This window comes from Amblyomma americanum, chromosome 2, assembly GCF_052857255.1.
Source record: "Amblyomma americanum isolate KBUSLIRL-KWMA chromosome 2, ASM5285725v1, whole genome shotgun sequence".
Classification (NCBI taxonomy): domain Eukaryota; kingdom Metazoa; phylum Arthropoda; class Arachnida; order Ixodida; family Ixodidae; genus Amblyomma; species Amblyomma americanum.
The window spans coordinates 225,647,710-225,671,005 of record NC_135498.1 but is presented as its reverse complement, the minus strand read 5'-3'; the positions used below and the strand labels follow the sequence as shown (position 1 = coordinate 225,671,005).

The 23,296-nt window shown below is 44.7% G+C and overlaps 1 protein-coding gene and 1 long non-coding RNA gene across 3 annotated transcripts in view; both read left to right on the top strand.

Moving 5' to 3' along the window:
- The window catches only part of LOC144120391 (gonadotropin-releasing hormone receptor-like), a 656,327-nt gene that overhangs the window by 18,992 nt on the left and 614,039 nt on the right, over positions 1-23,296 (top strand). The gene's annotated exons all lie outside the window — the stretch shown is intronic.
- On the top strand, positions 12,139-14,293 carry LOC144122199 (uncharacterized). Of its 2 annotated transcripts, none has more exons than XR_013312850.1 (3): positions 12,139-12,220; positions 12,668-12,748; positions 12,952-14,293. It is a non-coding gene; the product is annotated as an uncharacterized LOC144122199 (long non-coding RNA). The 2 variants fall into 2 exon arrangements; XR_013312849.1 differs by having other exon boundaries at positions 12,145-12,195.

Below are 23,296 nucleotides of genomic sequence, written 5' to 3'. Positions count from 1 at the left end.
TCACGATAGAACCGTTGTCACGAAAAGACAGTGATGCGTCCCATATTTTTTTCCGAATGGACCTAACCCTTGCAGAAAAATCTTCTGTAATGAAGAAGGCAGAGCCCTTGAGTTTAGAGACGTTTTTAAAAACCACACTTCTGTCGTTGAAGCTAGAAAGATTTAGGATAACTGGACGAGTATAACCTCTGCGAGCTGCACCGAGCCTGTGGAAGCGCTCAATACTGGGACAGCTAATCTCCAATTTATCAGTAAATACAGATGAGATGCTATCCAACAATGTGTCAGCGGTGTCATTCGGGTCTTCTGAAACGCCGTGTATTATAATGTTATTTCTTCGAGAGCGGTTTTCAAGGTCATCATTCTTTTGCACCAGCTTTGTTACTCTGGAATTTAAAGAGTTAATTTCAGCGTGTAAATCAGAAATTAGATTGGAATTTTCGGGCGGGGGCAAAGACTCTAAGGCAGCCACGCGTGACTCCAAAGCATCGAAGCGACAAGCAAAAGATTGCTTAATGTCGGCGATGTCACGGGCCAACTGATTCTGCCCTGCTAGTATTCTAGAAAACATGTCAGACACCGAAGGATTCGAAGAGATTTCGCTGTCAAGATTTACAGCGGAAGAACTCGCATCGTCAGCCTCCCCGAGAGTGAGACTGGAACCACTCACAGACCGGGTTAAAGGTCTGGTACCAGATGCATTGCTTTTACTGGAGTTCGCTGACTTTGATGGGGGGCCTGGATTGAGTTCCACGTCACCACTCAGGAGGAGATGACTTGCGCAATAAAACGCGTGTACGCAGCAGGACACAAGAGTACGTGGGCAAGGGTACAGCAGCAAGTATCGATCATCAGACCGGACGCACTCAGCGTCAGAATAGTAACATACCTGCATGAAGAACAAGCATCGATTTAACATGACGCCGGTGCCGCTGCAGCCTAGCCCACTGAAGAGCCGATCCGCGCACATGGCCTTTATATCCTTGGCAGGTGACGTCATAGACCAGCAGTGCAGCGAGATTGGCTGATCTAAAGAGAAGTTGGCGAGATGACTGGCTTGCAGATATTGGAAGAAAGCGGGAAACCCGAAGCCATCACACAGGGTATCAGCTGGCAAGTCCAAGGGTAAGCACACGGTGGTATCCACGTGCCCATCCAGAAGCGAAGAAGTCAAGCCAGACGAGACGATTCCGCAAGGGCCGTGGTCAGAAAAACAAGCGATGAACTGTATGAAGAACAAGCATCGATTTAACATGACGCCGGTGCCGCTGCAGCCTAGCCCACTGAAGAGCCGATCCGCGCACATGGCCTTTATATCCTTGGCAGGTGACGTCATAGACCAGCAGTGCAGCGAGATTGGCTGATCTAACGAGAAGTTGGCGAGATGACTGGCTTGCAGATATTGGAAGAAAGCGGGAAACCCGAAGCCATCACACAGGGTATCAGCTGGCAAGTCCAAGGGTAAGCACACGGTGGTATCCACGTGCCCATCCAGAAGCGAAGAAGTCAAGCCAGACGAGACGATTCCGCAAGGGCCGTGGTCAGCAAAACAAGCGATGAACTGCATGAAGAACAAGCATCGATTTAACATGACGCCGGTGCCGCTGCAGCCTAGTCCACTGAAGAGCCGATCCGCGCACATGGCATTTATATCCTTGGCAGGTGACGTCATAGACCAGCAGTGCCGCGAGATTGGCTGATCTAACGAGAAGTTGGCGAGATGACTGGCTTGCAGATATTGGAAGAAAGCGGGAAACCCGAAGCCATCACACAGGGTATCAGCTGGCAAGTCCAAGGGTAAGCACACGGTGGTATCCACGTGCCCATCCAGAAGCGAAGAAGTCAAGCCAGACGAGACGATTCCGCAAGGGCCGTGGTCAGCAAAACAAGCGATGAACTGCATGAAGAACAAGCATCGATTTAACATGACGCCGGTGCCGCTGCAGTCTAGTCCACTGAAGAGCCGATCCGCGCACATGGCATTTATATCCTTGGCAGGTGACGTCATAGACCAGCAGTGCCGCGAGATTGGCTGATCTAACGAGAAGTTGGCGAGATGACTGGCTTGCAGATATTGGAAGAAAGCGGGAAGAAGTCAAGCCAGACGAGACGATTCCGCAAGGGCCGTGGTCAGCAAAACAAGCGATGAACTGCATGAAGAACAAGCATCGATTTAACATGACGCCGGTGCCGCTGCAGCCTAGCCCACTGTACATCGTAGCCCATCTTGTACATCGTAGCTACTCACCCAAACCACTCAATAATGACACAACTAAACGCCACGCATAAACAAACACGGACATTCGCCGGCACCGCAACGCTCATCCCGCAGCCCACGCCGAGAAGCGGCGCCTGGTGTCGAGAGTAGGAGCGCGTCCGCAGTCTGCGTGCGAGGCAAAAAGAATCTGGTCTATAGCAAGGACATCATTGCGATATGACGTGTGCGTGTACACGCACACAGACACACGCACACAAAGTCACCAGGCGTTTATTAGCATATCAGTACATTCACTGCCAAGGTAGCACGTGGAAAAATGTTTTTGCGGGCACTTATACACATTAAAAAGCCAATTTTTATTTGAAAATATGTAAACACATGGCTGAAGTCACATCATGCTGCTGATCTAGGAAAACAGGCCTTTCAAGAATATGACTGCAACGAAAAAGAGGGTCAATCAACTAAAATGTAAAATCCATGAAAACAATCAGCCGACACAGCCGCAAGTCATAATATAGACCTGGTCAACAGTCATCAGAACAATTCTAGGTGGTGCATAATAAATCCTCGAATTTCTTCGCAAAATATTCAGACCAGCACAAACCCGAAGGCTATTCCACTCCGTGGCAGTTCGAGAAAAGAACTGCACTTAAACCCATTGGCTCATGCAAAAATTGGTGCTAGTAAATGCTCGCGTACATGTGTTTTTCTAGTACAGGCCAATCCGATATAATTAGGAATATCTGCTTTCAAATTGCTTGAGATGTAACTGAGAAGCAGTACGTGACAGCTAACTTTTCTTCTTATTGCTAGAGGCTGTAAATTACTCTTTTCAGTTAATGCAATTGGAAAATCTGTCCAATATTTTTTGGTGTGTGAACTCCATTTGTGCGATGTCCTGCTTATTATGCGCATCCCACACTGCTGCCGCATATTAAGGCGGAAGCCTCTAATGGCTCATTGTCAAGGTCATCTGCTGTTAGCAGAAACTGTCACAGCTTTCCGGCCTCCTGGTTGGTCTCCTCTGTGTTTTAACGTCACCGCTTGAGGTAACCTCCCGATTGGGCACTGTGTGGCCTGACGTCACTGTCGCGAGGCGCGCGTGGCGACCGTCTGCTTGGGTGTGGTGTGGCGTTGTTGGCAGTTTACTTTGCGGTATCGTGCGGGAAGGATGCCTCGTTTCGCCAAGCCAGTGTCTCCTAACACGCGACGTGCGGCAGCCGCTGAACGCGAGCAGTGCTCAAGAGAGGCTGAGCGTATACGGTGGCATGCATCAGGGCGGCGAGGCGCGTCCGAGTTGTGTGCCTCCGTGGTGTTTCCGACGCAACAAATTGCCATTGGCAATGGTGTGAGGCTTCCGCCGTTTCACACTTTAGTCTCCAGTGATTATGATGCTGATGGGAGAGTTTCAAAGCCTTTAATAAACCGTAATTTGATCGATGATCATTTAATCGATGAGCCGAGGTCATCGATATGAAAGGAGCAAGTAGCTTTGTTCGTGAGGCTTAATCCGAGATATTTATAACTCTCCGCCTACAAAATAGGACAGTTGCGAAGTGCATAGATATGAATCCTGGGCCCTTTTTTGTGATTTGTAATAATACAGTTTTTTCTTGCCTAATGTCCATACTCCAGAGCTAACACGAGTACGCAATTGCTGCCACGGATTTTTGTAGTCACAGAAGGTCATGGTTTGTTACTTCCTCTTTGAAAACACAATCATCGGCAAACAGCCTCACAAATACGGCCTTTTCAATAACATTCAATATGTCACCTTGCGTCACTATTCCATCTTGCGCTTGAATCGCTTAGGGATTGCTTGTATCCAGGTGCTCCGATCATGTATGTGAGTTCTGTAGGACTTGTGCCAGTCAAGTGCTGAACTGCACTTTTTGCAGTCACACCGAGGATGCCAGTCGAAGAATAGGGACGTGTCCCGCTGTCTTCGTCTCTACATGTGTGGAGTCGTGGCTTATGTGTACAGCTAAGGCCGTAGTCGCCGCTTGTTGTCTTGCTGGATTCTGCAAGCAGTAGCCGTGGGTCATGTAGCGCTCCATCAGCTTTTTGATCTCGTCCGTGATCGTTGCTCACGTTCAATGCCTGCAGTAACGTGTGCAGCTGAACCCTGATGTCCTTTATTTTGTTCCGGAGGTCGTCAACGGGGCTTCGTTCCACGTCCCTAGATGGATGTGTCAAGTTTAAAGATGTGAGGCCGACAAAATGAAGCCTAGAACATTCTTTATCTGCCGACGCTACATGTACTTCATCGCTCTCTTCTGCTTGTGCGCTGCTCCAGGGCACCAGCTCACGCTCACATTCTGATGGAGGCAAGAAACATAAGCACCCACGTGGACAAAATTTCGGCATATGTTAAATGTCTCAAGGTGTCTAAATTAATCGCAGGCAGTTCATTGTGGAATGTTTTTTGTTTGCTCTCACTTCTCTGCACTGCAGCCAACTAACATTTTAACGAATTTGAGAGAAAGCCGCTCTCATACCGACACTTTTGGATCCACATTTCGCCTTTGCGGTCTTTGCCTTGCTGCTGAACTTCCGTAGTGCAATTCGTAGCCGCAGCATGAGGAAAGCTTAGGTTAATCGCCTTTGCAGATCATGGCAATGTGGAAAGCTGTATGCGAGTTTGCTCGTGTCAAAGGTAGCATTCGTAAGCTAGGAGAGGGAAACAGTTATGGCCTCATGCTCGTGGTCACGAAAGACCTTATCGACATGCTGCTGCAAGCTCACAACGTGACGTGAAGAACGAGTGAGGGGGCTCGGTTGTGACTGCGACCGATACGACTTCAGCTTTAAAAGCTGGCCGTTTTGCTCTACAGGCTCTGCTTCAAGACTTTCCTTGCATGTGTTGCATAGCTTGTACTTCTTGGTCACGCTATGGGTGATGTACCCGGACACATAGACAAGCGACTCCATTTGCACCTCATCAAGGGGGGGGGGAGCATCATCGTCAAGAAGGCTGCCGTCCAAGAGCTCATTTCTTGCTGCCTTCACACCGTTCTACAAAGCTGCTTTTTTATTTCAACAAACTCAATAAGGTCTACTGAGTCATCGATGTCATAGTTGCCCTTGGTGCTTGGTTTGAAGAACTGGCTCTACATTATGAGCCTCAGCATCAGTTTAAACTCTAGTGGCCTCGGCACTGGGTGTCTCGAGAAAATGCAGGAAAAGAGGTTCTCCAGGGCATCCGGTGTCAGCCTGCACAACAACACGAACTTGAACTTGTGCACACTTAGAAGCTGGTGTTGAATGTGGAGTGCACTAGACGTTGTTGTGAGCACACTAGCTTGGACAGGCTTGAGCATTTCCTTCGCGTTGCCGGATTTTATGAAAACGCGTGCGAAAATCTTCATGAATTTCTTGAGAAAAGCCACTGCCTCATCATGCGCATCCTGCTAGAAAAGGTTCATTGCAGGGCCGATATACCGTCATGTCATTAGTGTAAACTACCGAAACGCACGTTCTACAAACTAAGCTGTGGTTAGAGCCTCAGATTGCAGGAGCCGAATACTAACTAGGGTACGCATAGCAGCACCAACACTGTGGTTCAGAACTGCAACCGCAGATGCCACATTCATTCTTGCAAAATGGTCAGGGTACAGGCGTGCAGGCTTCAGGTGAGGGGCCAACTTAAGGTCCTGTTCTGCGTCAATTACAGAAAGTTTCCTGATGTGCTTCACAGACACCTGCGAGAAGTACAAAACAGATTTGAAAATGGTTTAAACCTTACCGTGTTTTAAAAGACCTCAGCTCAAGCAATGTCACAATATCCTTGTTACACTGCACAGTTAATTGTGATTTTCTACAAAATTGAAGTTTGAGTTAAAATGCAATTAATGTGGCATTCAATCATGCCCACTAAGTCCATCATTACAGAATTAGGTTTCCCAATACAGAGTGCCATCCTGATTACCCTGACCGTGTGGGCATAGAATGTATGGAAACTGTTCTTGCACCCACCTCGTCAGTTGGAAGCTCGTACTTGGTCACGATGGGAGAAGGCAGAAAGAATGACTGGCCCTCACTAGGTGACCTTTTATGTTTTTAGAACATGTGGAGCATCAGCCAAGAAGTACAGCTGTCGACCACTGTTGGCCGCACACGGATGCCTGAACGACACCACGGGCTTGACTGAGCGAGTTGCAGAGGTCCCACATATCTTCCACAGTGCCTTGTTGCTGGGCCCCATGTCAGAAATCACAGCATCCACGTGACACCCAGCCCCTTCACTTTTCAATCACGGAAAACAGGGAATCTTTCAAAAAAGTGCCATCGATGGAGTCCCCTGCCACAGAAAGAAAACAAAAAAATGTCAAATGGGTTGATGTTGATTTACTAAAGAAAAAATGAACAGTTACTATGTGACGCAGTTACTATGTGACACAAGTCCTAGTTCAATGATAAGAAAAATTTTTTCGTGCCGGTGAGGACTTTGAAAATTCCTTTACTTTTAGAAAAAGCATCCCTCACAGCCTGAGTATATTTGGGACAATAAACCCAATAAACCAACCAAACTTTAAAAAAATTGTGTACTTAGGCAGTTTCAGGGTTTCCATTTGAGTAAACCACTTAGTTCAAAAAAGCTCAATGGCATCATAACAGGCATAAATGGCAACATCACGCTGGATTACTTTGGCTTCCACTGTGCACATACAGGAATATTAAAAAAACTGATTGGCAATTACACTTTTTGTGGTGCAAACTTCGATCTCAGCTGTTGAGATATTCTTCTTTGCAGTGATATCATCTCTTACTGCGACAATTATGCCTTGGAATTAACCTGAAGGCAAAACGAAAACACAATGCAAATTAGAACAGGCTGTCGAGTAACTTCTGAAATGCTGTACGAAGAGAAATTTCTGCACCTCGACACCTTCCCGTGAGGGTGACTGAATCTATGGCGCTCACCTGCTGGCATACCATTGACGATTCCTTTGTCGCGTGCTGGATCGCTTTCACACTCTGCGTTATCATACCAGCGAACCCCTCCCAGCCTCCCGCTGCAGTGCACACTCTCCTCGTTACAGCCTTCTTCAAGCCATCAGCTCTGGCATAGGAAGAGCTGGAAGGAGGGTACGAGAGACTTCTCTTAGCCCCTCCCCAGAGACCTTCCCTTATGCGGAGTTGTTTCCTCGTTTGGTACCCTCATCCTCCGCATGAGAAAGACAGCAGTGCACAGCAATGCGTCATCCCGCCAGTAACGAAAGATGAATTAAAGAAAGCCTTAGAAACAATGAAAAGGGGAAAAGCAGCTGGGGAGAATCAGGTAACAGCAGATCTGTTGAAGGATGGAGGGGACATCGTGCTAGAAAAACTAGCCACCCTGTATACGCAATGCCTTATGACCTAGACTGTACCAGAAGCTTGGAAGAATGCAAACATTATCTTAATTCATAGGAATTGAGACGCCAAGGACTTGAAAAATTACAGGCCGATCAGCTTACTATCCGTTGCCTACAAAGTATTTACTAAGGTAATCGCTAATAGAGTCAGGGCAACGTTAGACTTTAATCAACCAAATGATCAGGCAGGCTTTCGTAAAGGATATTCTACAATAGATCATATTCACACCATCAATCAGGTGATAGAGAAATGCGCAGAATATAACCAACCTCTATATATAGCTTTCATTGATTACGAGAAAGCATTCGACTCAGTGGAAACCTCAGCAGTCATACAGGCATTGCGTAATCAGGGGGTAGAAGAGCCTTATGTCAAAATACTGGAAGATATATATAGCAACTGCACAGCTACTATAGTCCTCCATAAAGTCAGCAATAAAATTCCAATAAGGAAGAGCGTCAGGCAAGGAGACACGATCTCGCCAATGCTGTTCACCGCATGTTTACGGGAGGTATTTCGAGGCCTGAATTGGGAACAGTTGGGAATAAGAATAAATGGAGAATACCTAAATAATCTGCGATTTGCTGATGACATTGCCTTGCTGAGTCACTCAGGAGGTGAACTGCAAATCATGATCAATGAGTTAGACAGGCAGAGCAGATCGATGGGTCCTAAAATTAACATGCAGAAAACCAAGGTAATGTTCAACAGCCTAGCAAGGGATCAACAGTTCACAATTGGCAGCGAGAGCCTAGAAGTTGTGACGGAATACGTCTACTTGGGGCAGGTAGTGACAGGTGATCCGGATCATGAGAGGGAGATAACTAGAAGGATAAGAATGGGGTGGAGCGCATATGGCAAATTCTCGCAGATCATGAGTGGCAGTTTACCAATTTCCGTCAAGAGGAAATGTACAACAGCTTAATCTTACCGGTACTCACCTACGGGGAAGAAACGTGGAGGCTAACGAAAAGAGTTAAGCTTAAGTTAAGGACAACGCAGCGAGCCATGGAAAGAAAAATGACAGGTGTAACGTTAAGAGACCGGAAGCGGGCAGAGTGGGTGAGGGAGCAAACACGTGTTAATGACATCCTAGTCGAAATCAGGAGAAAGAAATGGGCTTGGGCAGGGCATGTAATGCGAAGGCAAGATAACCGCTGGTCCTTAAGGGTAACGGAGTAGATTCCAAGAGAAAGTAAGCGTAGCAGGGGGCGGCAGAAGGTTAGGTGGGCGGATGAGATTAAGAAGTTTGCAGGCAAAGGGTGGATGCAGCTGGCAAAGGATAGGGTTAGTTGGAGAGACATGGGAGAGGCCTTTGCCCTGCAGTGGGTTTAGTAAGGCTGATGATGATGATGATGATGATGATGCTTCCCTTCTACATTTTATGAAGGTATCCCATTTCCTGTCAAATTCAGCTTCTGGTTCCCCCCTCTTGTTCGAATACCTGTGTTCACTGGACGCTTCCTGACATTTCTTTATGGCATTCTTGACCTCCTCATCTCACCAACTCTTGGGTTTTCGTCTTTTTCGTTTTGGCTTGGCTCGAACCTTAGCTAGCTCTAGCTCAAGTAATCGAGTCAATTTGGTGTACGTCCATTCCGTTCCATTATCCTCAAGAATTATTTTCTCAATTTCTTCGGTTGCTTCTTCCTATTGCTTTTCTGAGTAAAAATTCCCCCTGATTGTTCATCTCGCTCCAGTCGTACATTGGTTTTTCTTCTGAAACTCAACTGGACAAGTTCGTAGTCACTACCTAGACTTTAGGAACCATGTTGATCTATGCTCATTACCGATAATCTATTATACATTTTATGTGACATAATTGAATAATCTATCATCAAGTGCAGACTCCCTGCCTCCCATGTTATGAGCCCTTCACACTTATCGGTACTGTTGCATACAACTAAATCATACCTTTCACACATATCCAGCAGCATGCTTCCTGTCGAATCTGTGTACCCATCCAGGCCCCCTGCGTGTGCATTCATGTCGCCTAATATAATTATCTCGCCCAGTCCTCGCTTGCAAAATATTCTTCAATTTTCCTGTTTTCATCTTTGGCATTTCCTCCTGACCACAGATATACAAAGCCAAGTAGTGTTTGCTTCCCTGCCACTTTTCCTTTTAGCCATAAATGTTCCTTGCATTCCAGTTTAGTTCTTTGAAAATTCATACTTTTATGAATGAATGCCCCAATTCCACCCCCTTTTCTGCTGCCCTCTGTTCTATTGCAATATTCCTATGCGTAGTCTGGGTTACAGATTGGTTGCTCCATGTCTCTAAGATGCGTTTCCACTAAACCATATACCATTAATTCCTCTTGCCTTAACTGTTCTTCTTTTTCCTCCCATTCAGCCTATTCCTGCCACCTTGCATGTTAATGTGACCTATATCTCGACACCAGGCGCCGCCTCTCAGCGTGAAATGCGGGATTAGGGGGGCGGTCCAGGCGAATGCACGTGTTTATTTATGAGTGGCGTTTGATTGCGTCATTAATGGTTAGTTCGAGTGAGTAACTACGATGTAGAAGAACTACTCGTCAGGGCGGCACTGTGCCGTCTTTGGCTGCAAGAACAACCAACTTAAGCGCAAGCTTCTGATGAATGAAAACTGAGCCGAACATTAGTGCAAGAGGAGTGTGTGTATGTGCGGCGTGTACTCGATGCACAGTTTTCTGGCTGCGCCTTAGAAGTGTAGGGAATTTGAAAGCGCCCTGAACAGCAAGATTTTCAAGCCCAGCAAACTTGCACGTGTGAGCGTTGTCCCACTTGTGGCAGTGAACATTGTGCTGGTCAACTGGCCGACAACCAAGTCCTTCTAAGCTACATTCTGCTGAGATACAGCGCGCCATTGATGCCGCTGCACGTTTTTGTTTATTACAGGTCTATTCAGTTCATTTTATTCGCAGAAAACCCAGCGCCCTAAATCCGTATCCAATGCTTGACCTTTCCTACGCGAGAAAGGTGGCCACGTCGTGCAGATCTGTTTCCATGAGGTGGAAGCGGTTGTTTTCAAATAGTGATGGATACTAGGCACTCTTACGCGAGATGCGTACTTGGGTCTCGCGTTTACCCGAAACAGGTCTTGCTGCGCGCAAGAACGCTTCGTACCGAGCGCTGAAAGTCGTGGTCGTACAGAGCGAGACATTAACTGGTGGCTCAAGGCTGCCGATGCCTGTCTTGCCGTTTAACCATATGTCCACTGGCGTTATCAACTCATTACAGGCATGTGTGTTACGAAGCCACAACGCAGCGATCAGCGGCGTCAAACGGATACCTGGTACGCCGTAAACTCACTATTAAGAGGAAATCCTTTAATGGCTCATACTCGCGCGTCCGGTTTGACGCTGTCTTCCACGAATAACGCAGCAACTACTCAGGATAGCAGAAAACAGATGGCAGCGTCAGATAGAGGATACAAAGTGTATCCTCCATGCCAGGTTTAGTGACTATAGAGTGATTAGTTAATTATAGCCAATTGTAGCGGAAAACAAAAACCAGAAATCATTCAAATGCGTTGAAGGTGACGTCACACCCGAGGTCGTCACGGTAACGGTGCGCGCGCAGTTGGCGCCACCCGCGCGCCACCACCAGATAAGCCAGAACCCAGAGAAGAAGAGAAGAAGAAGAAGAAGAAGAAGAAGAAGAAGAAGAAGAAGAAGAAGAAGAAGAAGAAGAAGAAGAAGAAGAATAAGAAGAAGAAGAAGAAGAAGAAGAAGAAGAAGAAGAAGAAGAAGAAGGAAACCGCGATTTCCTGCGATTTTTTGTCCCATGCACTTTGAAGGAGGTCCGTTTTGTCTGGGTCCCTGGCCGGGCAGGTCTTTATTCAAATCAGGTGGCTGATTACTTAGCAAGGTCGGCTCTTGACGGGTTAGTGACACATCCTATCCGGAATTTCAGCCTCCTGGCGATTTCCAGCTTTCAGCGGTTCCAACACATATCAGCCAGGTTACGTGATCCCTTACTAAATACCACTGATTATCACCACTTAGCATATAATTGGAACGTCCGTTCGTGAAAACTAGGCTGTGTGAGTTATCAATGATTCGTTTACAGTGCAGGATTCCCAGTTTGAATTTGTATCTATGTAGGTGTGGGTTGACACCGACAAACCTATGTGACGCATGCGGGGAATTGGAATCTGTAGACCATTTTCTCCTCTACTGTCCACAGTTCGCACTTCAGAGGAAGATTCACCTGGAGGTTCCGCTCTCCAGGTTAGGGCTCCCGTTATCTCTGGCAGTGTTATTATCATTCGGTGCAAGCGCCAAAGGATTTACATTGGATTCAATTTGTGGGATTCTCCATGATTATATAATTGCAGCTGGTAGGTTTATTAGCTAATTCTTTTAAAATTTTTCGAGCTCTTCTTGTTTCACCAAAATGCTGTCTGTTATTTTACTTTAAATATTCTTCGGTCGTTTTCATTGATACTTTTTTCAAGATCCAAGCTTGGTGCTAAAATTTTGTCGTAATAGCTCCTATTGAAATTTTCTTGTTTATGCCAATACACCTTGGCCAATCCCCCCCAAGTGGGTATGTGCCATGCGTTAAGAGGACGAAGAAGAAGAAGCGGACCGCAAGCGCCAACAACGTCGTCTAGACCGAAAATGTGGCAAGGTAGAAGCCTTGGGGAATGACACCGGTATGGGAACCTGCAAAGCTAGAATCGCAGTGGGCAAGGCCAAAGGCTTTCTTGCCGCACATTGGCAAAGTGCTCCCATTACTTTTCTTAACGTCAGCGGTTACTTAGGGATGGTCGCGGCAAGCAATGGTGCTGACGCATTCGAGATTCGTGCATAGCGTTTCGCCCAGTGACTGGCAAGCTCCAATGCGTATAATACCGCGCACTACTTGCGCTATGTCACAGACACAACACACAGACTTTTCAGAGCTTGTTTTAGTGTGCTGTAATTGTAGAACAGGCAGTAACATACTGTGGTTCAAAATCCCTGGTTGCAATTAACAAGCTACATCTGAAAATTCTTCAAGAATGTGCACGTGGGATACTAAGCAATTAAGAAAAGTGCCGGATTATTAGCATGTTTCGAGCTTCGCAGTTCACATGAACTGTCTCTGTGCATTTACATAGGTGACACGTGGAAGAAGACCAATCCTGAGAACCCTCCAGCCAAATGCGAATGCTGCATTAGTGCAAATAATGGAGAGCCAGGTAATATGTTTCTGCTTTGTCTTCATCCAAGTAGTCAAGCTGTCTCACTCACACGTAATCAACTCGCCTAAATGTTTTATAAATGAATCGTAATTTTCATAGCATGAAAGAAAAATATGTTGCTAAGTGGAGACTTGAGAGCATGAACGCATTATATGTCGTCTGAGATTTCCTACCATGCTTTGTTTTATTTTTATGTGCAGGCCGCACAACACCCTGTCTCAGCAGTGACACCTGCACAAGCCGCATCTGCTGCCTGAAGTTCAACTTGGGACACAGTAGACCATTCGCAGCAGACTCCAGACTCGGATGAGTGCGAGTGCAGTGTCCTTGACCTCAGCTGCCTTGGTCCTGCTTCCACTCAAGAAGAAAGAGCAAGTCAAAAGTGTAACAGCTGTTGCGAAGCAGAGACGCAAGTTTACAGTGTGGGTGTTCAGTGGGAAGACCCATATTCCATCATACATGTGGAGCACACATATGTAGCTACAGAAACTAAATTTCCGGGTTCAGGAACACAAACCATACCAAGATTTACTTCCGACGACCTATCTGAGGCAATGTGCAACTTCTACACGGATCTTGGCCTTGATGGCTTCAGGAAACTGGCGAGAACAGTGGCTCGTCTTGGTAAGGTTTGTGGGAACATGGCCATTGTGACCATGTCCTGCTAACGCTCATGCGACTTCGATGAGGATTACTGTAAGTTGGCTTGGCCTTGAGATCTGGCACACCTGTGGCGCAAACAAGAAGAATATTTCGCAAAATGATAGGCTTTTTGCATGGCATTATGACCAATGTTGTTTCATGGCTGCCAATTGAAACAATTTTAGCACCAATTCCACAACAGTTTGCCAACAGCCAATATGCTGACACTACTGTTATTGTAGACTGCACTGATGTGTACATGCAGCGGCCCAAGAAGCCCCAGAGGGCAGACATACAGCTTCTACAAGGGCTGCAACACTGTCACGTTCCTTGTCGCAGTTGCAGCAAGTGGCTTCATAATGTTTGTATCTGGTACATATGGTAGACGAGCATCAGATAAGTTCAGTGTGCAACACTGCATTTTTTGACAACTTCTGTTAAGGCCACATAATCATATCTGGCAGAGGCTTTAGTCTGAGCAATTCCTTGAAGGGAAAGGGAGTGAAGCTCAACACGCCGGCACCTCAAAAGGCAGGCTTCAGTTTACTGAAGCAGAAGCAACGGCATCAAGACGGATCTCGCACCTGAAAACTCACATTGAACGTGTAATTAATCGTATTAAGATGTAGAAAACTCTCCACAATTCGTTTCCTATTCTTCACAAGAAGTTAAGGAACAGCATTGTTCTTGTCTGTGCGGTCTTGGGTAGTCTGAGAGGACCACTAATAGCTGATCCAAAAGGCAAAGAGGAAGAGAGAAAAAATGAGAGTGAGAATGAAACGGGCCATATCCAAGGCACCATTGTTCCGTGCAAAGCAGGAAGGCACCACTTGAGGACATTTTTGGTGCTGTGGAAGGAGACTGGATGGAGTGTTTGACTATTGTGCACCATTTTGTCGCACTTCAATACACCATGTTGAAGGGGTGCAGGCACGAAGTTCTCGAGCGTCCGGTTTTTTGCCTTGAAAGACGCATATGGGCCTCGTAATCGTGAAAATGGCTTCAAAAGTCAAGTGCACAGAGTTGATAATCACAAAGAATTTTGTACGTGCAGGTTCTGTCTGTGTCAGTGCCAGCACTGAATTTATTCAAGTTACTCACAGGCCCATTTTACATAAGATCATTATGTGAGTGGGGCAGTATACACATGAATTCAGAATACATTAGATCAAAACAACGATTCAAGTGAGACGTTATATAATAGTTATCAAGAGAGATTCAGCAGAATACAAGTACATTTTGAAAGGCGTTATACAAGTTTCAAAAATGCGGCAAGATGGAAATGGAACATGATTTGTCACTTAAAAAGGGCGAACTTTCATTCATAATATACAGCAGTAGAATTCTTTTCTGGTAAAACCACATAAAACCAAGATATTAGGCGATTATGGTGCTTATCATATCTCGAAACGTGGCAGGATTTCTGGTGTTTTTAACTTCGTCAGGAAGGATATTCCAAAGGCACGTGGTAAGGCACGTGGTAAGGAAGACATGTTAAACTCTTTAGTACGACCAAAAATACGCGTAAAGCAGTTTTTGATTGTGGAAGCAATGTGATGTACGACATGTCCGTGACAACTGCACCTTGACGTAAATGTCGACCAGCCAACCTGTACTAGTACATTCCTGATGATGTCGCTGCCGCCGGCAAGCACTGGTTGCTGCTGTGAACGACCACGAGATTTAGTAACGTCACTGGAATTGGTCAGATGCACCTTGTCATCATTGAATACGAGGGCCTCATCAGACACCATTAAAAATGGTGTGTTCCACTCAACGCCTGCGAGTGAAAGTTGCTAGTAGGAATTTCCTTGCGCCCATGAAAGAAACCATTTGCTACTTTGTGTTAAAAATTTGTGTCTGTACCTCTTTAAGGGCTACACGCTGCGATGTTTGGTTTTTGAAGTGCTAGAGAAATACTCTGGAATTTTGCTCTTGTGACATCAAGCACACCCGCATGAATGCTGGACGTCATATTTGCAGGATTTTGTGCATAGATATGCATCGCTTGCTGCTGTGATATTTCTTTGCATCAACATCTCACGCAGTGATAATAAAACACGCAAAAAAACTCAGTCATTCAGTGTGTATTGTTCAGCCTTTTCTGCTGGTGCAGCAATAGCCCGGTGTTCAGATCAGTCTATAGGCTGATGCTGTGAACACAATCAATAAGCCTTGGCAAATAGTGCCTGATGTAGAATTCTGACAGCCTTGAAATATGAAAGCAAACAAAATCTTAATCATAGGGCACTTCAACTAAAATGGAATTCATTGCTTACTACACATAAAAGTAGCAGTGTATACGCTCTGTGCAGAAAATAATAAAGAGCACCTGGTAGTAGTAACCATTTTTTCCTTTCATATTAAGGTAGTAGACTGAATTCGAGTCCTTCTTGACATCATACCTGTTGGGGTCTGCAAGCCGCAGACAGTTATCTACATGCGGTCATTCATTTTTTAAGATGCTGCCTGTGCCAACTAAGGCATCAGAGTTTTGCCGACAAAAATGAATGCGTGGCGCTAACAACTGTGCAACAACTTTCAACATGGACGCCGCGATGGTTCATGCCCCGAAACTGGTCGAAAAGGCATGATGTGGAAACTTGTCGGGTGGGGTCTCTTTCTTCCGTGGAACCTCTGACACATTAGAAGCTGGTGAGCCACAGCTTACGGCTAGCTTCCCAAAACTTCCCAGTCTGCTGGCGCGTGAGCTCCTTAGGACTTAACCTGATTTGCTATCTAATTCATGCCCAGGGGTTCTATTACAGCCCGCTGCATCTCTCTCACATATTGCTTATGGGTGTCATAATATTTTGTATTAAAATTCTGCGTTTTATTCTGCATGCTTTTGCATTCCTTTTGCAACTTGAAATCCATGGCATCTATTTATGATGGCGTAACATTTCTCTTTGTGCCCTAGTTCCACATGGCACTCCTCTCAGTGCAGCTCTGTCCGGTCAGGTTTTTTCGATTCGCAAATGCGATCTTCCACAGGGCCGCACCTAGTTATATGAAAAAAAATGCAGATAGAAAAAAAAATTGAATGCAACGTGTTGTTACAATGAATAATGCTACTGCATGTGAAAGTGAGTCAATAGTGGTCGGACCCACGACAGACCCTGCAGAACGAACACGAGGATCACTGGTTGAGTGGCGGTGAAGAAGAAGCTTTAATGGAATGCGGACGTCGTTGTTCATTTTTTGCATACTGCAAGCTTAGATGTCAGGCCTTCGGTAGGAAATACGGATGGTACAGAAAGATATAGTGTATGGCTATACAACTGCATTCAATCGGCGGAAGGAATTAGGATAAGTGTTCAACACTTACAGAGAAAAGGGAAATATAAACACTATCTTAAGACAATGTGAAATACAGCTGTCTGTTATAAAATGCACTCCCTATAAATTTAAATAGATTAAATTACGTGAAAATTAACATCCAATTATTAAGTATATATAGACAACGGAAGACGCAATAAAAAGAAACTCAAGCAGAAATCAAAACATGCAAAACAACAGGCTAATGACTAAACTCTCATCTCTCCTTAGACCCCTTAATACTGCAATAGATATCCTCTTTCCTATCAGACCATACTAAGTTGACTAATTTTGAAACATCGCTCCAGAAACTCCAATGGTATTTCAGGTGTACCGCAATGCTCTGCTCTTGGACCACTTTTATTTTTAGTTTTCATCAATGACCTCCCTACAGACATTTCATCCACAATTCGCCTCTTTGTTGACGATTGTGCACTTCACCTTCGCGTTACTACTACCTCAGACCAGTCACTCCTGCAGAAAGAGCTCAGTACAATATAAACCTGGTGTGTCACCTGGCTGAAGAAACTGAATGGGCCCAAATGCAAGTGTATGCAAGTGTCCCGAAAGCATTGCACCCTACATTATTCATACTCGTTAAACACCATGACCATTTCACGTGTTGAATCATGTGATATATAGGTGGTGTTATCACGGACAAACTCAGCTGGTCTGAACATATCCCAAAACGTGCGGCTGACACATCTTTAAAACTTGGTTTCTTTAGACGTTCTCTTTCCTTGTCTCCCAGTTACATCCAAAAACTCGCCTATGAGGTACACTTTAGTCCAAAACTTGAATTTTGCTGCGTAACATGCCCTTCTCTTCAGCATTATCTAATTGAATCACTTGCAAAACATCCAGAATTGTGCGGCTCGCTTCATTTGCTCAACATGTGAATCACGGCTTAGTTTTAGTGCCGTCAAATCTTGCATGGACCTCGACTCATTAGCTCATCAAAGAAAGACATTACGGATGGTTTCAGTTCATAATCGGCATTTAAACCGCCGTCACCTTAGAGCCTCCCTTCTAGTTCCACCCGTATGAACATCGCCTCGGCTTTTCAGTTTTCTGTGTGTAGCGTGTATCTGACTTCACAAATGCATTCAATAAGTCTTTCTTGCCCTTGGCTATTGATGAACGGAAATCTCAATTCCCGATTCTATCGTCCATGAACGGGACTTCAAATTTAAGAAGTTAATATCAATCAGCTCATTTTGCTAGATTAAACCGGTGAAGAACAATAACTCTAGTACTCTTTCTGCTTGCCTCCGGTCTAAACTGAAATTTTCTTCCTTGCTACTTTTTAGAGTAATTTGTAAACGACCATTTGTTCTGCGCCTACATACTGTTTTGTGCGTATTGTGCTTGTGAAAATTCCTTCTAAAACTTATACGCACATGAGCCGCATTAGTGTTCTTTTCTTTCGTTTGCTTTTCACATTATACGCTCATTCCACATGGTTTCATCGTGATTTATAACATCAGCATGCCTTTTTGTTTGCTTTTCTTTTTATCAAAATATAACCATGAACATATTTTCTTGCTTCCCCGCTTATGTAATGGCATACCCAGGGCCCTTAATGGAAAATAAGTAATGTTGATGATGAGTCCATAATGAGTCTCACTCACTTCTGCACAACGTTCTTTTCTTTTTCACGTAATAGGTGCAGATACACAGCCAGCATAGTTTCTCATGAAGGTACTGGCCACACAGCTTGTTTACACATGCCAAAAACATAAATATGGATAGCGTGTTACTAAGACAAATTTGTGCAGCTACGAGCGATTTTTCAACAAAATAGCTCTATAAAGAAGATATTGCTAATAAATGAAAACATAGCTGCAACGACAAGGCATGGGAATGGTTGAGTGCCATTTGCTGAGGTAGCCGAGAGGCTGCATGCAACACATGCAGATTTAAATGATCTACAGTTCACATAGATCACATCACTAGACTCGAGGGTGCCTAAGATATAATAAAAAATTATGGTTGACACAAGCTTCAGCTATGAGACAAGTAGTTTAAGCAATCTCTAGGAACAGAAGGCGGGGCAAAAATTAGGGGGACATTTGAGCTGAACCTTAAGGCTATGTGTAATGCAATAGCCTTAATGGTTATTTGGCGCATTCGTAATTAGTACCTCTAATTATACTCATTACCATACATCAGTAGTCCTATTAGACACCACAAGACACACGATGTCCCCTTTAACCGCTGGACGAACGTGCTGCAATGGCATAGGAGTAGCGTGTCTGACTCAATCCATAGGTCATGGGGCCGATTTCCAATTATTACCCCAATCTTCTTTTCAGCGCAATAATTTACTTTATATCCTACTAGTTTTATTGATATTTCAGCCATGTTATGGCCTCATAGTCACAATTTAACTCGGCTTTTAGTCACTATCATTCAACAGCTCAACTTGTGACGTGACAAACCTCTCGACCAATCCTGAACTAGTGACAACACATGAACCAACTAGCTCAAGTTTCCGTCTTAGCGACCACACACACTGCTTTTTCTTCGATCGTCTGCTGTAACGCTGACGCATTAATAATGCCGATAACTGCACTTCCCGAGGTGGCTGCGCACGGTAGTCAGTCCAACTTTGCAGGAGCAAGACCCGGATAAAATGTGGAATCACTTGTAACGCAAACCCGTGTTTCGTACGATCGGTCAGAGTCAGGTTACGAAGGTGAGACTATCCGTTTAATGAAACAAGTCTCGTTGTCAGCTTGGTAAATGAGGGGCTGACCAACTTTTCCACTTATATCAAAGTTGATGCAGATTGCTGGTCACCGGCCAAAGTCAAAAGATGAAAAGACGTTTCGGGAGCACTACGACTCCCTTGTTCACTATGAAGCAATCGGCGCACGGATTCGTCCTTTTGTAGCACCCAGTAGCGTTTTTAATGGTTTAGCAAAGATAGGATGTAGAGTTCCGTCGTTCCTGTTTAATGTGTTATACGATGTCTGTATGATAAGGGACTCAAGGTTCTGCCGTGCTGATGTGTTATTTTCTGTTGTCAATATCTTTACTTGATCCCAGTTAATCTCGTGGCTGGATTCTTGCACGTGCTCGGGGATGGCGTTAGATGCTGCTTGCTGGTCTCGGACGTCGTTCTGGTGCTCTCTCAGGCGTCTCCCGAAGTCCTTTGTTTCACCGATATATATTGATGAGCAATCGGCGCAGTCAATCTCACACACAACACCTGGAAATCTTTCACAAGGGAGCTTGTCCTTCACATTCACCAGTTCTGTTGGCACCTTGCCAGCGGGGACGTGCGCGATGTTGACGCCATGCTTGCGAAAAAAAACGTGCAAGTGCTTCGCTAATTCCCGCTACGTATGGGACAGCAGCTCGCTTTTCTTTTGGTTTTTCTGTGCTCTCGCGTTCTTCGGAGGCAGGCTGATTCGCTGGCATTCTTCTTTCGGTGTTCCTGATGAAGGAAAGAGGGTAGCCGTTTCTTCGAAGATCAGACTCTATTCTTTTCATTTCGCTCTTTAGAGAGCACAGAAAAACCAGAAGAAAAACGCACATTTCGCGAGAGCACAGAAAAACCAAAAGAGAAACGAGCTGCTGTCCCATACGTAGCGGGAATTAGCGAAGCGTTTGCACGTTTTTTTTCGCAAGCATGGCGTCAACATCGCGCACGTCCCCGCTGGCAATGTGCGAACAGAACTGGTGAATGTGAAGGACAAGCTCCCTCGTGAAAGATTTCCAGGTGTTGTATATGAGATAGACTGCGCCGATTGCTCATCAATATATATCGGTGAAACAAAGGACTTCGGGAGACGCCTGAGCGAGCACCAGAACGGCGTCCGAAACCGGAAAGCAGCATCTAACGCCATCGCCGAGCACGTGCAAGAATCCGGCCACGAGATTAACTGGGATCAAGTAAAGATATTGACAACAGAAAAGAACACATCAGCACGGCAGAATCTTGAGGCCCTTATCATACAGACATCGTCTAACACATTAAACAGGAACGACGGAACTCTACATCCTATCTATGCTAAATCATTAAAAACGCTACTGGGTGCTACAAAAGGACGGATCCGTGCGCCGATTGCTTCATAGTGAGCAAGGGAGCCGTAGTGCTCCCGAAACGTCTTTTCATGTTTTGACTTTGGCCAGTGACCAGCAATCTGCATCACCACGATTCCTGATCAGACGGTATGCCGTCAAACCCTCGACTACTTATACCAAAGTTATACATGTCTAAACACTTGGTGGCTTGGACTTCTTCCAGCTAGCAAGCTTTTGTTTTGGGCAGGTAATATGTAATGTGGTTTTCTTGCACGGAAGACCAGAGTTTCATATATTTTTTCCATTCGTTGGCCGCGATGGAAATGGGATGCGGCAGAACCCGGTCTCCTACGGTGTGGAAGCAAAACAAAAAAAAATGCGCGAAAAGATAATTGCAACATTATCATATATTATCAACATTATCAACGTTATCATATCAAACAATAAATATCCGAGGACAGATTGACATAATTCTCTTAGACTTCGCCAAAGCGTTTGATAAAGTATCACATCCGAAACTCTTGCTAAAAATGAATGCAATATTTAGAAATCTCAATTTTACTAAATGGTTTACATCCTACCTTCAGTCTCGTGAGCAGTATGTTGAAATAAATAAAATTAAATCCAGGTCTAAACCTGTTGGTCTGGAGTACCTCAAGGCAGTGTTTTGGGGCCTCTGTTATTTCTAATCTTTATTAATGATTTGCCTTCTGATAGAACCGTTCCAATAAGATTGTTCGCATTCGACTGCGTCATATATACTAGGGTTGACTCTCTAAGTGACCAGCTAGATCTTAACAACTTACAAAAAATTCTAAACTGGTGCAATGAATGGCAAATGTCACTGAACCCAGTAAAATCAGTCTGTATGACTATCACAAGGAAGAAGGTACCCCTGAGCTATAATTACAGTATCGGTGCGCACGAACTAAAAAGGGTTACAGAATATAAATATTTAGGATTAATATTCACTCCGGATTTGAGGTGGAAGACGCACATCAATGAACTATGTAGTAAGGCAAATAAAGTTGTGGGGACTCCGGCGCAGACTGTATAATGCAACTCCTGAAGTTAAAACCATAGCCTCTAAGATGCTAATAAGGCCAATTATTAAATATTTTAAAATAATTTGGAACCCACACACTGCAGCTAAAAGACATAAATTGGGGAGGATTCAACGAATGGCTTCAAGATTCATATTTAATAAATACCAGCGCGGGTAATCTCCTACTGAACTATGCAGGCGTGCAAACCTTCCACCCTTAGAACTAAGGACGAAGTTTGACCGATTAAAATTTTTATTTCTAATTATTCATAACCAGGTTAAGATTAACTTACCTGAATTTTGTGTAATTTCTCCAGACCGACGCTCCAGACACAGACACAGTTTATACATACAACCGCCGGTTACACGCAATGATACTTTCAAATACAGCTGTTTCCGAAGGGCGATTAGAGAATGGAATGAACTACCAGATTCAGTCGCCATATCTTCTACTGTCAGTGCTTTTACAGCTGGGTTAGAGGGTCTCATCTTCCCTGACACGATTGCGTCTATGTAGATTCGGTTACCGCTGCGTATAATACGACCGCTTTTTTTTCCCTCACTTGTTCACTGTGTGCCACTTTTTACATATACTACCTCTGCTTTGCATTGTCTTTGTCTTTTTGTTGTTGACTTGGAGTGGGACTTTCCTTTTCTTCGTTGTATATTCTTTTTTCTCCACTCCTGTAAAGCCCTTCTTGGGCTGACAGTATCAATAAACAAACAAATAAACAAACAAACAAACAAACAAACACGCATATAGGCAGAGCAAAGCTTTGGCGATAAACTGCTTATTCACCGAGCATGTGCCCACAAATCGACATTACCAGGATCGCTGCGCAATAGCAGCAAGTGCACTGAACCGCCATAGAGTGAAGAATGACTTCTGCGGCTGCGCTCTATTTAGCGGGCAAGTTTTGTGACAAGGTTCTTAAAATAGTGACAAGCATCTCAGACAATAAGCAGGCGCGAGCACTGTTCGAATCTTGCGCAACCGACAAGGCAATGAGACAAGCTTCCGAAGGCGGTAAACAAAACAAACACAAACGAGCTTCATGGGAACATTCTTTGTTCGTTCCTTAATCCCTAACAGGAGTGCGCCCCTGGTCACGTCTCGTGCAGCCAAAAAGGCGATAAACAAGTAAAAAAAAATTGAAATAAATAACTAAAAATGACCTTATATATATATATATATATATATATATATATATATATATATATATATATGCCAGAACTGACCTTCATAACATTTTCTTAGGCACTGTAGTAGCGCAAAAAAACACGAAAGAATAACGAGACACCGAGACACACGCACAGACGCTGCACTCACAAATGATTTTATTCCAAGCCATCAAGTGAAATATATAGGCTGCGTCGCGCATGCGCTTTAAAATAGAAAGAAAGAAGGCGTTCCATCACAACATGCCGAACATGAATTCGAGAGTTGGACGAAAACTCCTCTGGTCGGGGACAGTCATAATAAAACTTAAAAGGAGGACGTCGACCAA